General features: G+C 40.2%; 1 protein-coding gene across 5 annotated transcripts in view; it reads right to left on the bottom strand.

Moving 5' to 3' along the window:
- The window catches only part of GALNT18 (polypeptide N-acetylgalactosaminyltransferase 18), a 512,574-nt gene that overhangs the window by 152,342 nt on the left and 346,101 nt on the right, over positions 1 to 14,131 (bottom strand). The window lies entirely within an intron of this gene.

Here is a 14,131-nt window from a genome sequence, read left to right as displayed (position 1 = left end):
GAAACTGAGGACCAGAGATGTTATGTAACTTATCAAAGTCACAGGATCATCTACAGAAAGTAGAAAGGCATATCAGAGACCACAAAGTCCAATCCGTTCATTTTACAGGTGAGGAAACTGAGTCCAAGGGAGTTAACACAGGAAATTCAAATCTAAAACCTCTGACTCTGAATCCATTGGTTTTTCCACTGTAGCATGTCAGTTTAGATTTCTTCCTCTCCCTTCTTAGCTTCTCAGGCCAGAATCAAGAAGATAATGGTGTCTCACTAGATGGGCAAAGCATTTTTCATGTTAGTACTTTATGTTTTACAATTAGTCACCCTCTCAGCCCCCTAGGAAGGCAGGTCACTTCATCTCTTGAGCTCATTATCCCCATAACCAACTGAGAAATGTTTCATTTTTGTTTCCACTGATCTCAAGCAGGAAATATCCTGGTGAGAGCTAGCAAGGTTCCTGATACTAGAGGCAGAAACTATTGGTCCCTGATTCCCTGCATACTCAGTGGCTCATTATACAGCCAGGACCACTTGGCAGGGATGGTGGCATAGAGGCACATATGCCATTCTCCTACAGGGACCTAAGACATCATTTTGCCCAACTTGTCATGTCACCAAGAAGTAGAAGCCTCAAAAGAGGGAGGATTTCCCCCAAGTTCTATTAGTAAGTGTAAGGGGCAGGAACAGGATAGATCCCAGTTCTGTCAACACCCTCACTGGTGCCTTTGCTTACTCAGATATCCTGGGAGTGATGGTAAGAAAGATCATGTTTTTTTTCTGAGCCTCAGTTTCCCCGTCTATAAAGTGGCAATACATATGCTTGCATTACCTTCCTCATGAAGTTTTTTTGCAAACCTTGGAAAGACAGTGCTAAACTGTTTTGGTAAAGGGAGATTTCTAACCTAGGAATTCCACTTTACATAACTCAATGGAATGTTACAGTAAAACATAAAATCTTTAAGGATAGAGACTGTCACAAATTTGGAACCAAGAAAGACCTAGATTCAAACCCTGTCTTACACATATTGGATGTGTGACCTCAGACAAGTTGCTTAACCTCCCAGTGCCCCAGATAACTCTCTAAGGCAGGAAGTTGCAGAAAAGTTGCTGACCTGCCTTGACAGAAGGAGTTTCCTCACTAGGAGCACTCATGAAATTACAGGTCCGCTCCTATTACCATCTCCTATTCCCAGCAACAAAGACAATGCTTGGGATACAAGAGGAGCTTAGTGTTTGTGGATGAATTAGTTTACATTGCACCTTTCTCCAGGCAGAATTAAATGATCTCCAATAGAGTCAATGCTTGGTAAGCACTACCATGTCCAGGGTTGACCTTAGGGACTAATTTCCATTACCTATAAGCAACTTGGACAGTTTTTATTTTCCTCTCACTTTCTCCCGCTAATGAAAAACACCTGCAGGTTCTTAAAACAATACTGTTAAAACTAATATGCAAGGGAATTATTTTTTTATTGCAGAGGGAATGGGGAATAATACATAAAACATTTCAACACTGCAAAATTGAGCACAACGCATGACATAGCTATTTTTCTAAAGATACATACTTCCAAAATATCCATATTTACATTCAATTAAATTTGAGGAACATTTATTAACCTTTGTGTAAGACACCATGTTGAGCACTGGGGATCCAAAGACAAAAGTGAAATAATCATTCAATTGGAGGGTGGGTGGGAAATGGAATCTAGGGGGAGGGCAGTTGAGGTAACTCATACTAACCCCAGAATCCTTAGAGTTGCGATGGAAATAGTTTCCCATAAAATTTCACCTCCAATACCATGAATTTAGGACTAAAAGGGATCTTAGAGGTTATTCCACTTTCTAGAGGAAACTGAGGTCCAGGAGGTGAATTCATTCACCTAAGGAGCATAAGTAGTAATGAGCAATTCGTCAATAAGCATTTATTAAGTGCTCCCAATGGCTTAGACATAGTACTAAGCATATACAAACTGGACATACAAAAACAAGCAAAAAGGCATTCTCTTCAAAGAGCTTATAGGTGGGGTACCGAGAAGCTAGTGACAAAAAATAATGGAGCTCAATGGCTAATCTTGGGTGGGTTCCAGTCTGAAGAAGTGTATAATCTAAATCTGATCTTAGAAATCACCAGGGAAATACTTAGATACCTCCCTATGAAGGGGTATGTGTATAGAACCACTGTATCTTCAGAGTCTTGGAGGTATTCATAGAGTTCAACCTCTTAATCACCCAATAAAAAGCCCCTTCTCTAGTACCCATGAAAGACAGTCATTCAGTCTTTGCTTGGATATTTCTAATGAGTAGAGATTCACTACCTCCTGAGGCAGCCAGCTCCGTTTTTATGTAGCTCTAATTGTTAAGAATCCATCTCTTAGATGAAGCTGACATCCACTTCCTTGCAATTTCTACCCATTGATCCTAACTCTGCTCTCCAGGGACAAGCATAAAAAGTTTGATCCCTCTCCTACTTGCTTAACAACCTTTCAGATACTTAAAGACAGTGATTATGCTCACCTGAGTCCTCTCTCCTCCAAGCTAAACATCTCTAGCTCCTTTAACTGTTCCTTGTATGACATGGCTGTCAGATCCCTTCCCTGATGTATGTATGTATGTATGTACATATGTATATTGCTCCTGGACAAAAAACTGAAAACAGTGCTCTAGATGAGTTCTGTATAGGGCAGAGCCCACTGGGACTGGGGCTTCCCTGGATCTGGACACTAAAACAGGTGACTAGCCTACCTGCCTTTCCCCTGAGGTTCATGAGACTATGGAAAGGAGTGGTTTTGACATAGTTGACACCTGCCCATGATCATTTGAATCTGTCTGTCTGTCTGCCTGCCTGCCTGCCTGTCTGTCTCTCTCTCTGGAGACAGGCAATCAGATGAATTCTCCAATTAAAATGAGGAATTTACAAGGCAATGAATCTTCGTCTGCACCTTTGATTCTCTATGCATCTTTCTGTATTTAGTGTAGACATATTTATTGGCACCTTATTAAAAGATAGCATCCAATCAGGTCTCGGTGACTGGGCCTGTTCTGGGGAGAATTGTCTTGTTTAGTGTCGTCCTCTGGCTCCTTCAAAGGCAATGGTTCCTGTTTAGTATTTTGAGAAACCCCAAGGTCCTCAACAATGCTCCAGTAAAAATTCTCTAATGGTTCCTATAGTGGTAAATAATTGTAATAATATTATGAAAAACACAAACTACCCAGGGGTTCACAACACACTTTGTTTTTGTTGTTGAAAGGGGTTCATGGAACAAAATGCATTGGGAACTACTGTCTCGTGGTTTGAGTTTCATTGACTAGAGCTACTTCCAAGATGAGCTGGTTGACTTGGAGTCATAGGACGAATGATTTTGTCAGTACCTTGTGCTGGCCTATAAGGAAGGAAGAAAGTGTTTGTTAAATGCCTACTATGTGCCAAGCACTATGCTAAGTACTTTACAAATATTATCTCATTTGATCCTCCCAACAATCCTGAGAAGTAGGTAAAATTATTACCCTCATTTTGTACTGAAGAAACTGAGGCAGAGATCAAATGACTTGCCCAGGTCTTCCTGACTCCTGACTCGTTGCTCTAGCTACTGTACCACCAACTACTTCTATAAAAGAGAGCTTACAGATTACCCTCTTGCTTTTTAAACTTTCCCCATTGCATCTTCTATCCAGTACACAGTAGGAGTAGAGGAAAAGGGGGAGAAATTCAAATCACAGGTGGCATTACAAGCCTGGGAGGGACTGTATGAAATTCTGTGACAAGAAGGGATTTCAGGAGAATGTTAGGATATTATCCTGTTGGCAAACCCAAGTTCATTTCCTTCCTGAGAGGAAGTACCCTGAGTGTTTTATATGTTTTTGGTTCCTGTTTCTAGGCTTCAGGGAGTTCTTTGTATCTTTAATATCATCTCTGGCATGAAATAAAGACTGTCTTTTATCAAGTATACATTTGTTATTTTATGGACTTGTATCCTTTATATCCACCTAGACACATGTATTTTTGGAAATTTCCAGAGTAAATTCTGGATGTTCACATATATACCAAAGAGAGATATAAACCTTTCACATATATTAAGACAGAATGCAATTCATGTGAACCCCCAACTTACAGGATCCTATGCTACTATATATATGTGTGTGTGTGTGTGTGTGTATGTATACATATGTGTGTGTGTGTGTGTGTGTGTGTGTGTATATATGTATGCATATATAAATGGTTATAGTGGGAAAAAAAACACTGAGCTGGGGATCTGGAGGTTCAAATTATAGTCCCAGTTCTGCAACTAATTATCTCTGTAACTCTGGCCAGGTCATTTCCTGTTCTTGCACTTGTCTTCTTATCTATACAATAAAGGGGTTGGACTAGATAACAACAGTAACAACAACAACCAATAGCATTAATAGTAGAATTTCATAATCCCTTAAGGTTTGCAAAATGATTTACACATAATCTCATTTGATCCTCACCACAACTCTCTGAGCTAAGCAGAAAAAAGAAATAGTTTGGCCATCCCTGTAAGGTCCCTCTTAACTTGGACATTCTCTGCAATAATTAGTGCCTGGGGGTGTGCTGTAAGAGCCTTATTATCATCTTAAGCATCTGGCTATAGCCTCTGGATTCTTGGCAGTTTCTGTACCTAGGAGTAGATGGCATGGATTCAGCATGTTTGTAGAGCTATCTCTGAGACGCTGCCTAACTGCTTTCTGCTTATGCTGTAGGAAACAAAAGAGAGTCTTGTGGCTTAAGATCACCAAAGAAAGACGATTTTCAAGGGTCCATTCTATGGCACAACATAGCAAGGGGGCAATCCATGAAGCCTCGTGAAGAGATTCATACCCTCTGATTCTGAACAGGTGGGAACTGTCCATGGTTATGACCATATGTAGATTGCAGAAGGGAGAGTGGAAATCTGTGACAGGCTTTGGGTGAACATTTATTTTCCTAGTAGGTGGAACTTAGCAATGGCTCAGGCTGAATTTGGGGAAAGTGGGCACTCTTGCTCAGAAGTGGGGCAAGAATGAGGTTGAAATCATTTTGCGAATTGGAGGAAGAAGAAGAGATGGGCATTAGTAATGAAGCAGAAAAGAACTTAGAACTAGGAACTAGGCTGAGGAAAGGGAGAGAGGGGTGTGTGTGTGTGTGTGTGTGTGTGTGTGTGTGTGTGTGTGTGTGTGTGTGTGTGTGTGTGTATGTGTGTGTGTGAAAGAGAGATGGAGGAGGGAGGGAGAGAGAGAGAGAGAACAGGCAGAGGAGGTATCTTTTTCTGGAGGCAGTAAACAGCTATTACATGGTAGGGCCAGGCCTAGAGGTTCATTAGATGGGAAGAAGCTAGTTAGCCCAGGAAGCCATGCCTGAGCTTCTATGGTTAGACTGGGGACAGGCATTTTAGTATTTAATTCCAAGTTCTGGAATATGACAATTCCATGTTCTGTTGTTTTGCCTCTCCTATCCACCTTGAGATACAAATAAAGAGCTTTTTGGAAAAATTCAACCTCAAAGAACATTCAACTTGGAGTCAAAGGCCCTGGATTCAAATCACAACTCTGTCACTACCTGTTTGACCACAAGCCAATCACTTCACCTTGATAGACCTCAGTTTATTTATTTATAAAAATAAAGGTGTTGGACTAGACGGCCTCTCATGCCCCTTCTAGTTTAAAATCTGTGGTCAAAGAAGAAGACAGAGGGTATCCAAACTTGGGGTCAGTAAGAGACTGGAAGAAATAGTAGGATTATTCAGGAGGGGAATTTTTGGGGAAGAGAGTAAAATTGACCATATGGAGAAAAGGGATAAAATGTAAGGTGGGTCTGGCCTTGGGACTGCAAGAGTTGATCCTTTTCCTGCCCAAGATCTGCTTCCTCAAACCTACCTTACCATTTATCCCAGGGGATTTTAGGTCACTATGCACATAGTATAAGCTGTAATACTTAACACCTGCATAATCTTAGTCAAATCGTACTGCAGCTCTGAGACTCAGTTTACCCATTTGTAAAATAAATGGGCTGTACTAGAGGACCTCTGAAGTCCTTTCTAGTTTCAAACCTATGCTCTATGCTATGTGATCTTAAGGCAGAAGAATCTATCCCCTTTGTTGTGCTGTTGATGACCAATCTGTGAACACCTCATGTAAGCAGGTGGGCATCAGAGATCAAAGAAAGCTGGAGAGAAAGAATTTGATGGAAGAGAGGTCCCTTTGGGACACTATCTGTCCCAAAGGTACACAATCCACAATCCACGAGTGATCACTGGTGCCAGGGAAACATAGTTTTAAATGCCACCTCTGCATTCTCTTATTTATAAAAGGCCATAAAAATGACATATGACTAGACTTAATTGTACCCAGTGATTTCCCTCAAACCCAAGCTGTTTTTCAGCAAGACTCTGATGCCTGAGTGCATCCCGCTGCAGCCCAATAGAGGCGTTTAGTTATTTTGATTATGTAGTTTGAATTAATGTCATAAAACCAGGCAAGCCATTGAATGAAGTCTCAAACAGCTTCATATAGTGAAAACAATAACTTCATTTCACTGTAGAGAAACTACCAAACAGCCCCATATCCTAAGGCATCGACTATAGAAGTGCTTCTCCAAGACTCCCAGTTACAACAGATAACTTAATATGAATAGTAAACAATAATTGGCTAGTGCTTGAGCAAACTGCAATTAATCAGTCTTTCTTTCTTGAAGCAGGGAGTTTTGTTCCCTTCCCCCAGCCCCGGGAAATACATGCAATGAATGCTGCACTTTGAGGGCCACAGTTGATGGTGAGGATGTTGAGGATGTTGTAGGGGCCAAGATCTTGATTTGGAAGGGACTTGAAAGGTCATTTAGTCCAAGACATTTTTACACATTAGGAAACAAGCCCAGAGAGGTTGACTAGCCTAAGTGCCAGGATTTAATATAAGTGCCAGGATTGAAAACTTGGATCTTTGACTCCAAATTTTGTATGTTTTTCCATGGAACTGAAGTGATGAGGTTCTGCACCAGGTTAAGGTGAAGAACAGAGGAGAGAATGGAGTACATTCAAGAGATGTTGTGAATGTGAAATCAACAGACCTTGGTAAGAACATAGATATGGAGGAGAAGTGGGAATGAGAGACAGTGAAGGATCCAGGATGACTCCTAGGTTGGGAGCCTGAAGGACTGGGAGGATGATGTTGTCTCTACAGTAATTGAGAAGGAAGGAGGGGTGAGGGAGATTTGGGGAAAAGATAATGAGTTCTGTATTGACATATTGAATTTAACATGTCTACTGGACATCCAGTTTAAGATGTCTGGATTTATTACATTATTTGACATAATGTAAATGAAGGCAACTTAGCAAATAGCACATTATTGTACCTAGGTAAGTGATTGGCATTACAATTCTCTCCTCAGATTGTTGGACTTAGTTTGGGCCCCATTCACCCTCTTCCCAAATGAACTGGTGGGGAAGGTTGGTCATGGGTTTGAACTCATCCACTATGCAATGAATCCCCAACAGTTATAGATCCAGTCTCTGATATCCACAGCCCACACTCAGAGGCAGCTCCATCCAATGAATCTCTCCAAAGGTAAATTATCCGCTCTACAGATTCTAATAATAGCTTGCATTTTTATAGCAATTTAAGATTTGCAAACCACATTTTATAGATGAACTTCACAACAACTCAAGTAGGCAGGTAGTAAAAGAATTATTCCTAGGTGAGGAAACAGAAGTACAGGAATCTTAGATAACTTGTCTTCATTCTCACCAAGGCTAGACTCATGGATGCTGCTAAAAGGGCTGAAGTGGGATCGGGTCAAGGCTGGGTACAGAGAAGGGTAGAAGAGGGCCAGTTTGGGTGATTGAGCTATTTGGAATTAGCCATGTTCCTGAACGCTGAAATCATCAACATGTACTAGAATCCCTTCTTCATGTAGCTATGCGGTGATGTTCAGGCCAAGGTCACTCCCTTTGGATGCATCATCTTCTAGTCTAGCTTCTAGGCTCCTATACCATCCTGGGGAAAGTCTGTGTTGACCTGGTCTATTCCACGTCCCTACTATCAGGTCTCACATAAATGCCTTCTCCCTTTGTGAGGCACCACCCTCCTGCCCAACACCACTACTGTTTGTCCAATCTTGTTTTGTTTCTCATGAATTCCCACTCTCAAATGTAAGCTTCTTGAAGGCACAGATGTTTTCATTTAGGCCCCCAAAGCCTAACACAGTGCCAGACACATAGAGGGCACTTCATACTTATTTGTTGATTGATTAATTCTCTAGCAAAATCCCCACATCCACTGTAGCATGTTTTTCCATGGGGCTCCAGTTTCCAGTCTCATCCTCCCATTTCTTGAATGGAAAGTGCATTGACATTCTACTTTACTGAGACATTTGAGACAACATGATAGAAAAGCTTCTGCATTTGGCATCATAGGACTTAGGTTCAAATCTTGTGTGATGTTGCACAAGTGACTTGACCTCTCTAGGCTTCAATTTCTTTACCTATAAAGTGATAGGGTTGGGCTAGCTCTAAATGTATGATCTAATGAGTTTATCAGGTTATAACTTCCCTCTCTCCCTGTCTGTGAATTCTAATTATTTGTATCCTCACACTCATCTCTTCATATTCCTCTCAGATCTAATGGAGAAATGGTTCTTCTTCCCTACCAAGACTCAGTCTTCCCCAGGTGTCCTTGTTCCATCTTCTATCTATTCTGGGGCCTTGTTTGGTACTTCCACCCCAATCCTGCTTTCTGCTGTATATTCCTTTCTTTCTCTGATGGCTTCTTCCTTTCTGCTTTCAAACATGCAGGGATCTCACCAATCACCAAACAACTTCTGGGGTTTTTTTCCTGCTATATTCTCAAGCAGCCACTATTTCTCCCTTTCCTTTCCCCTCCACTGATTCCCTCTGTAATTCCATGCAATTATCCACCTACAGAAATTACTCTCTCAATCAGGAAGTCACCAATGGAATCCTCATTTCAAAATCCAATGGCAATTTCTCTATCATCATTTTCCTTAAAAAAACAACAACTTTGCTGCATTTGAAATTCTTGACCAGTCCCTCTGTGAAATTCTTCATTCCTCTGGTTTCCATGGCATTCCACTAGCCTGGCTGGCCTCTGGCCTTTCTTGCTACTTCTCTTCTAATTCATAAGATTGTAGATCTAGAGATGAGAAGGACCTGGGAGGCCACCTAGTCCAACCCATTCATTTTATGGTGATTATTATTGTTAACAATAATAATAGCATTTAAGTACCAATTAACAGTCTGCAAAACTCCTTATAAGTATCATCTCATTTTGTCCTCACAACAGCTCTGGAAGGCAGGTGCTATTATTATCCTTCATTTTTTAGATGAGAAAACTGAAGCAAACAGAGATTAAGCAACTTGCTCAAGGTTACAGTGATGAAATTTGAAGCAAGTAGGTCCTTAGACTCTACATTGTTCTTTATACCATGCTTTCTTCCTGTTTCTGCCTACTTAAAGTAGACAGCTTCCTAGATCTTTCATCTGAGGTCCTCTTGGACACTGAAATTTTCTCCCTTGGCAACATCACCCACTCCCATTTTCCAACCATTCACCTTTATATAGATGACACACTATATATGTATATATACATATATACACATATGTATGTGTATATCTATATGTGTATATATATGCATGCATGTGTGTCCACATAGATATATATGTATATAGATATATGCATATAGATGCACATGTATGTATATATACATATACGCATATAGATGTATATGTATGTGTGTACACACACATATATATGCACATATATGTATATACCTATCTTAATTCCAGACTCTCTTTTGAATTTTACTTCTGCATGAACAACTTTCTACCTCCATTCTTTCTCCTCTACCATCCATCTCCCACACTACAAAAACTAGTTTTGTCTGAGTTTAACAAACACCAAATGAAATGCACATTTCAATATACAGATCAGAAAAAGAGAATTGTACATGAGCCTTCAGATCTCCATTTACTTTTCTTTTTAAATATATAATAAATTCAACCCATAGATTTCAAGGCTGCCCCAACTGGTGGTAATTCCTTCTGGTCTTCCTTCTATTCTCCGATGTGGATTAAAACAAAAACCAAGCTATAACTCACCAACCCTCTTTTCTTTTTCGCCTTTATCTTTTACTATCCTACAACCTCCTTCTCACCTCCCACCTCCATTAGAAAGGAATCGACAAAGAAATCAAAGCCCTTAAAAAATGTAAATAGTCAAGCAATACAAGTTCCTCCATTCGATGTACCTGAAAATATTTTGCAACTCGAGTCCATCACCTATTTGCCAAGAGTTAGGTAGCATGTTTCTCATCATATCTTTCACATTATTACCAAACTCATCTCCAAAAGCACAGCTCTGAACACATCATCTCCCTCACCAAAAAACTCTTCAAAACTGCCTTATTGCCTAGAGAATAAAGTTCAAACTCATTGCCCTGATATTTGAAATCCCTTTGCATCTTGTCCCATCCTAATTTCCTGCCTTATCACATGATAGTTTCCTATATTCTTTTTCTTCTACAGTCAACGTGTTTCAAGGGTATTTATTCTTTAACTAGGGATGTTCTAAGGAAAGAATAAAGACAGGAGAAACTTCAGAGTTATTCTTGTAGACAATCAATCAATTGGTAGGGTTTTTGAAATTAAATTATACTATGTGATATGATGATTCAAGAGGTGGTTTAGTCTTCTATAAAGTGGTGACACCTCATCATCTGACAAGCTCAGACCACTCCCCAATTCCTTCCTACTTTTCAGATTCTCACAATAGCCTTGTGAAAGTGTTAGTGCAGATATCATTATTCCGATTTTATAGATGAGGAAGATGAAGTTCATGGGAATTAAATTACTTGGCCAAGTCAATACAGCCACTGACTATCAGAGCCGAGGTTTGAGCCCAAGTCTCTGATTCCAAATCCAGGCCATTTTTCAATACATCAGAACTTCCTCTTCAACTTAAACTCTCCTCCAAGAAAAACAAAAAGCTTCTGGGGGAAGGAGACATAACCTATATTTATTTATACTCCTTTCCCCTCATAGTACCTAGTCCAGATCACAGAGTTTGGAATAATAAAGCTCAAGCAGGACTCTAATGAAGACACCCTCAACCTATTCCTTCATGGAAGTTGGAGGTCCACAGATGTTACACATTGCACATATTTTCAACCTTTTTCAATGTATCAATCAATTGGTTGTGCTGACATTTTTTCTCATTAAAATATTATTTGTTGCATGACATAGTTCTCTTGGAGGGAGAGGGGAAGGGAAACATGGGATAATTATGGTGATGTAAAAACCTGAAAATATCAATAAAATTTATTTTAAAATACAGTATTGGGTAGAATAGGTTTTCAGGAAATATCAATTGAATTGTTGATCAAGTGATGACTTCACTAGCTTTCTATTTTGGTGTAGGACTTGAATATTGGCATCCCTACCATACCTATCCTCCAGTTCTCCAATACATTTGAAATTCTTTTGAAATTGCAGAAATGTTCATAGACTCATAGATTTAGAACTGGAAGGGACCTTGAAGATCACCTAGTCCAGCCCCCTTATTCTGCAGGTGAGAAATTAAGAAAAAGGCTAAGTGACTTGCCTAGGGTCATGGTTCAGCAGAGCCAGGATATAAACTTGGGTCTCCTATTTCTAGATGACCAGTTCTCTGCATTGGGTTACAGTCTCACTGTTCATCTTCCCATCCATACCAAGAAAAAGAACTTTTGCAACACTATTTCCCAAGCTGTGCTTCTGTGATCAGCCCCAACGGAAGTGTCCTTTGGACAGAATTACTGCTGGGAAAAATCATGCCTAGTCTTGGAAGGACTCCCTAGGGGGTCTGAATATTTGGGACAGCCCTAAGACAGACTTTAAAAGATTTCCCTCTTTGGAGGCTCTCTTCCTAGCTCTCAAGAGATGGCAGAGAATGGGTTTCCTGGATGAATTCCAAAGAAAGGGGGATGGGGAAAGGGTCCAGCTGAATTGTCTTGAAGCTTTTTATGTTTCAGAATTTTATTTAAAAAGGCTTTTCTCCAAGGATTTAGGATTTGCTAAAGTGGCAGTCTTGGAAACTATTGGAAACTCAGTGGGCTGAGCGAGGAAAGAGAGGCTAGGAATATCATTGATTCAAGCAAACTGTCCATTACATAAAGGAGACTCTGGGTCCTCTCTCAGGTCCCAAGAACAGGGGTTAGACCATGTGTACTTTAACCACCAGAGTACCAGAAGAGTAATTTTGGAGATAGTGCCTGCACAGATTATCTGTATTTATTTCCTTGTCTGTTGTTAAATATAAGAGGCAATGTGGAGCAGTGGATGCAAGACCCTGCCTTGGAATCAAGAAGCCCTGGATTAAAATTTTGATTCTGATATAGTCTGGTTGTGTGACCTCACTAAACCTCTCAGGACTCTCAGGAAAGTCTCTAAGATGACAAATTACAGATTAGTTGTTCATCTACCTCATCAGGGAGGCTTTCCATAATGGGAATTCCATAGTATAAAATCATAAGCCTGGACCCCTCAAAAAATCTGTAAACTGTAACTGAATGCTTGTTTTTGTCTAGCACACATACCCCCTACACACGGAGCACATAGTAGGTGCTTAACAATGCCTGTTGAATTATTTTACATAATTCAACAATGAAAGGCAGCAGCTATTTACCTATTTTTTCTATCTCTTCCAGCAGTATTCTGCACACAGTAGGTATTTAACAAATGTTTATATCATGACAAATTCATGTTGAATAAATGGAACCATGGGAACCATGCAGAAGTTTCCTAACAGTCAAATAAGGCTCCTTCACTCTAATCTGAAAGCTATTTGCATCAGATAAATGGGCCTAGTTATTTGTTCTGAATATCTGGAGCCCTCTCTGGTGGGTTAAGTCTCTTTCAATTGCACTCAGACATATCCTTCGTACCAATGAATTCTGAAAAATTCAATCAAATCAGCTGCTATTCTAAAGCTGATCCCCTGGACTGGGCTTAATTTGTGCTTTGCTTTATGAAGATGAACCGCTTATTCATTTAAAGTGTTTCCTTTTTTATCTCCTTAATCAGTGGCTGTTCCTTCCATGTTACTATGGCTTAATCTAATCAGAAACAAATCCTACATGATGTTAAGCAGCTCGTTTGCATGTCATTACCAAGTCCAAATTGTCCGTGTGGAGGAGAGACACAAAATGGCTAATGTGGTCCCTAGGATGACCTGAGCACTTCCCCCCAAGTCCCAGATTGTGGAACACATGAATTGCACGCAGAAATCTTTACAAAATTCAGGAGACTTGGTCTTGTGAATCTTCAAAGGTCTTCAGAAGGGAAATGAAACAAGCTTCTTGGGCCCATGAGAAGGAAAAGGATAACAACAGGCATGGGTAGCACAGCTGACACATGTCAGTGTCATAGAGAAAGGATGTGGGTGGGAGCTAGTTGGTAACTCGTTGTCTGGATGATGCTTTAAAAAGTAAGCTTCAGATTCAGAGGATATCTGTGCTGGAAACTAAATAATAAAGACCAGACTGGCAGAGCTCAAAGGTCCATTGAGACCCCTTACTTCAACCTCCCTCATTTTATAAAAGAAGATCCTGAGGACAATAGTGGGGTGGGAGCTGGTAGCAATAGCTCAGACTTAACTTACTGGTTATTTCCTTGAAATGATCATTCTGAATCTAAAAGCTGAACTCAGTTGTGATTATTGACTCCTTAGAGAACTTACTCTAAGGGGTTAGCAGTTATATTTACTGCAATTAAGTCATTTCAGTCACTTTGCCTCTTTGTGACCCCCTTTGGGGTTTTCTTGGCAAAGATATTGGAGTGGTTTACCATTTTCTTCTCCAGTTCATTTTACAGATGAGGAAATTAATTGACTTGCACAGGGTCACACAGCGAGTATGTGTTTAAGGTCAGATTTGAACTCAGGGGAGCTAAATCTTCCTGACTCTAGACTTGGCACTCTGTCCACTGTATCACCTGACTGCCCAGTTGCTATACTACCATTTTCAGAATGTTTAGATAAGAAAAGATGGTGTGTTGTGTCCTTTGAAGTCTTTTGTCCTTTTTACATGTCATGATTTTTTCACTTGTGTCATATCATCACAAGGGCCCTCCATCCACTGATACGTACTCTAACCT

This window comes from Notamacropus eugenii, chromosome 6, assembly GCF_028372415.1.
Source record: "Notamacropus eugenii isolate mMacEug1 chromosome 6, mMacEug1.pri_v2, whole genome shotgun sequence".
Lineage (NCBI taxonomy): Eukaryota > Metazoa > Chordata > Mammalia > Diprotodontia > Macropodidae > Notamacropus > Notamacropus eugenii.
The sequence above is the reverse complement of the archived record's forward strand: the minus strand, read 5'-3'. Positions and strand labels throughout refer to the sequence as shown.